Consider the following 4,553-nt stretch of genomic DNA (forward strand, 5'->3'; position numbering starts at 1 on the left):
AAGACTTTACAGTCCTCCAGCCCGACACCCGTAAAGGGTCTGTGTTGAGGAGAATTAGTGAAAGAGGAAGTCCTCTTTGCAGCTGAGATAAGAGGAAGGCATCTGTCTCCTGCTCGTCCCTGGGAATGGAATGTCTCGGTGGAAAACCCGACTGTACATTCTATTTACTGAGGTAGGAGAAAACCGCCCCATGGCTGGAGATGAGACATGCTGTTGACAATACTGCCACTCTTTTTTTTTTTTTTTTTTTGAGATAGAGTCTCGCTCTGCCGCCCAGGCTGGAGTGCAGTGGCTGGATCTCAGCTCACTTCAGCTCACTGCAAGCTCCGCCTCCCGGGTTCACGCCATTCTCCTGCCTCAGCCTCCAGAGTAGCTGGGACTACAGGCGCCCGCCACCATGCCGGGCTAGTTTTTTGTATTTTTTTAGTAGAGACGGGGTTTCGCCGTGTTAGCCAGGATAGTCTCGATCTCCTGACCTCGTGATCCACCCGTCTCGGCCTCCCAAGTGCTGGGATTACAGGCTTGAGCCACCGTGCCCGGCCTATACTGCCACTCTTTACTGCACTGAGATGTTTGTGTAAAGTTAAACATAAATCTGGCCTACGTGCCCAGATGGCCTACATGCACATCCAGACATAGCACTTTTCCTTAAACTTATTTATGACACAGATTCCTTTGCTCATGTTTTCCTGCTGACCCTCTCCCCACAATTACCCTATAGTCCTGCCACATTACCCTCACCGAGATAATAGAGATAGTGATCAATAAATACTGAGGAACTCAGAGACAAGCGCTGGTGCAGGCCCTCACTTGCTGAGTGCTGGTCCCCTGGGCCCACTTTTCTTCCTCTATACTTTTTCTCTGTGTCTTATTTCTTTTCTCAGTCTTTTGTCCCCACCTTGCAAGAAATACGCACAGGTGTGTAGGGGCAGGCCCCCTTCACCATTTCATAAGAATATAACAAGAGCTGTGCTAAAGCTTCATATTCCATGAGGGTGTCTAAAATGCCAACCCACAGGACAGGTGCTTCTTTCTTCTTCTATCCATTTATGTGGTAGTTTTCAAGGATTTCTGGCCGAATGTCACAGACAAAAGCCAGGAGGTTATCCCAGACTTCATCCCTGTTGTGAGGAACGTAGGTCTGGAGGATGGTCATCTTCTCCTGGGCCTCCTTCTCCACTTTGGTGCTGCCAGTGCCGTGGATCCCAATGCCGCAGCTTCCTTGGACTTCAACTCTTTCTCCCTCTGCAGGTGGTACTGTTCAATTTCAGCCTGAGCTGCTTCTTTGGCCTGCATCAGCCTCCAGTTCTTTCTCTTTTTTTTTGAGATGGAGTCTCGCTCTGTGGCCCAGGCTGGAGTGTAGTGGTGGTGATCTCAGCTTACTGCAACCTCTACCTCCTAGGTTCAAACACTTCTCTGCCTCAGCCTCCTGAGTAGCTGGGACTACAGGCACGTGCCACCATGTTGTGGGAAATCAGGGACCCTGAACACAGGGACTGACTGGAGCCATGGCAGAGGAAAATAAATTGTGAAGATTTCACGGACATTTATCAGTTCCCAAATAATACTTTTATAATTTCTTATGCCTGTCTTTACTTTAATCTCTTAATCCTGTTATCTTTGTAAGCTGAGGATGTATGTCACCTCAGGACCACTGTGATAATTGTGTTAACTGTACAAATTGTAAAACATGTGTGTTTGAACAATGTGAAATCAGTGCACCTTGAAAAAGAACAGAATAACAGCGATTTTTAACCATAAGGTCTGACTGCCTGTAGGGTCGGGCAAAAAGAGCCATATTTTTCTTCTCGCAGAGAGCCTATAAATGGATGTGCAAGTAGGAGAGCTATTGCTAAATTCTTTTCCTAGCAAGGAATATTAATATTAATACCCTGGGAAAGGAATGCATTCCTGGGGGGAGGTCTATAAACGGCCACTCTGGGAGTGTCTGTCTTATGCAGTTGAAATAAGGACTGAGATACACCCTGGTCTCCTGCAGTACCCTCAGGCTTACTAGGGTTGGGAAACTCCACCCTGGTAAATTTGTGATCAGACCAGTTCTCTGCTCTCGAACCCTGTTTTCTGTTGTTTAAGATGTTTATCAAGACAATACGTGCACCGCTGAACATAGACCCTTATCAGTGGTTCTGCTTTTGCCCTTTGCCTTCTGATCTTTGTTGAACTCTTATCAGTAGTTCTGCTTTTGCCTTTTGTCCTGTTCCCTCAGAAGCATGTGATCTTTGTTAGACCCTTATTAGTAGTTCTGCTTTTGCCCTTTGAAGCATGTGATTTTGGACCTACTCCCTGTTCGTACACCCCTCCCCTTTTGAAACCCTTAATAAAACTTGCTGGTTTTGAGGTTCAGGCGGGCATCATGGTCCTACCAATATGTGATGTCACCCCTGGTGGCCCAGCTGTAAAATTCCTCTCTTTTACTGTCTCTCTTTGTTTCTCAGCCACCCAACACTTATGGAAAATAGAGAGAACCTACGTTGAAAATTCAGGCGGCTTCCCCAGTACCGCCACCCCTGGCTAATTTTGTATTTTAGTATTTTAGTAGAGACAGGGTTTCACTGTGTTAGCCAGGATGGTCTCAATCTTCTGACCTCATGATCCATCCACCTTAGCCTCCAGTTCTTTCTTTTGAGGGCATCAGACACCTCGGCATCCTGCTTCTCAGCCTACAGCAGCTGCTGAATCCCCTGCGATGGACTGGCCATTGTGGCAGCCATTTTGAGACCAAGGCAAGTGGCCTAAAGCATCTCGAAGGCCCCTTGGGTCTTCAAACTGCATTTTAAACTGCTCTTTCTTCTTTATGTTTTCCTCTCCTGGCTCCAGGTCTCAAGATACAACTTTGAGACAAACTGCCTGTACGTTACCTCTCATTTTGAAACACAGCCTCAGAGTCCTACCCCGTTTCCTTCCTCATCCTATACTCCCAGGCCTTATGCACAATTATTTACCTGGACACGTGTTCAGCACACACCATGCTGTCTTATCTGGCCATATATTTCCTTAGAAGCTTCAGGGGTCAGATTCTGATAGGGACCAGGCACCTCCAGAATTCTCTCTCCAACAAAAGATAACTTCAGGGGCGGAACCCACTGCCGGCTGCAGAGTGATTAAGAGATTGACTAGGACTAGTGTATAACCTGGCAGGATCCATGATGACACCAGCCCCTTCACCAAATGGAACAAAAGTTCAAGAGGACCACCAGGGCAAGCCACGCCCGGCACCTCCCTGGTCCCCTTGCCTCTTTTGCATTCCAAACTCTTTATTTTATTTATTTATTTATTTTGAGACGGAGTCTCGCTCTCTCACNGTTATTATCAATCATTGGTTTAGTATTAATCTTTTATTATTATTATTATAACCAACGATGGTTTTAGTATTAATCTTTTATTATTATTATTATAACCAACGAAAAACCAGGCCATACAGAGTTAGGAGCTGAAGGGACATTGTGAGAAGTTACCAGAAGACAAGAGTGTGAGCCCTCTGTCACGTCCAGACAGGGCCACTTGAGGGCTCCTTGGTCTAGCGGTAGCGCCAGTGCCTGGGAAGGCACCGTCACTTAGCAGACTGTGAAAGGGAGTCTCCCTTTCCTGGGGGGAGAGAACATGCTACTCCACCAGCTCTTGTGGGAGCCCTGACATTAGCGGGGCCTGCCCACTATCATCCGGAGGCTTGAATGTCTCCCTGAGGTGCTGTGCTTCAGTGGTCACGCTCCTTGTCCACTTTCTTTTTGTTGTTGTTGTTGTTGAGAGGGAGTCTGGCTCTGTCACCCAGGCTGGAGTGCAGTGGCCAGATCTCAGCTCACTGCAAGCTCCGCCTCCCGGGTTTACGCCATTCTCCTGCCTCAGCCTCCCGAGTAGCCGGGACTACAGGCGCCCGCCACCTCGCCCGGCTAGTTTTTTGTATTTTTTAGTAGAGAGGGGTTTCCCCGTGTTAGCCAGGATGGTCTCGAGCTCCTGACCTCGTGATCCACCCGTCTCGGCCTCCCAAAGTGCTGGGATTACAGGCTTGAGCCACCGCGCCCGGCTCCTTGTCCACTTTCATGTTCCGCCGATACACCTGGCTCCCCCTTTTAAGTTCTTAGAAGATAGCAGTAGCAGAATTAGCAAAAGTATTAAAGTCTTTGATCTCTCTGATAAGTTCATAGAAGATAGGCTGACATATGCTGTCCTCCCTCTCTGCGGTGGCTACCACAAAGGGAAAGGCCCCCTGTCACGTGGACACGTGACTTGATTGACCTTATCAATCATTTGAGATGACTCACATTCCTTGCCTTGTATACAATAAATAGCAGTGCGTCCAGGCATTGGAGGCTGCTGTCCAGGCATTGGAGGCTGCTACCAGAATCCAACGTAGCCTCCTGGGCCCAGCTGTCTTTCATACTCTCTCTTAGTCTTGTGTCTTTCTTTCTTTCTTTCTTTTTTTTTTTTTTGAGACGGAGTCTCCCTCTGTCCACCAGGCTGGAGTGCGGTGGCGCTATCTCGGCTCACGGCAAGCCCCCCCTCCCGGGTTCCCGCCATTCTCCTGCCTCAGCCTC

General features: G+C 48.2%; 1 pseudogene; it reads right to left on the bottom strand.

The window, feature by feature from the left end:
• Positions 1-1,039: 1,039 nt before the first annotated feature.
• LOC108542874 (V-type proton ATPase subunit G 1-like) lies at positions 1,040-2,720 on the bottom strand (annotated as a pseudogene).
• Between the last annotated feature and the right edge of the window lie 1,833 nt (positions 2,721-4,553).

Source organism: Rhinopithecus bieti, unplaced genomic scaffold (genome assembly GCF_001698545.2).
Source record: "Rhinopithecus bieti isolate Rb0 unplaced genomic scaffold, ASM169854v2 scaffold_23276, whole genome shotgun sequence".
Classification (NCBI taxonomy): domain Eukaryota; kingdom Metazoa; phylum Chordata; class Mammalia; order Primates; family Cercopithecidae; genus Rhinopithecus; species Rhinopithecus bieti.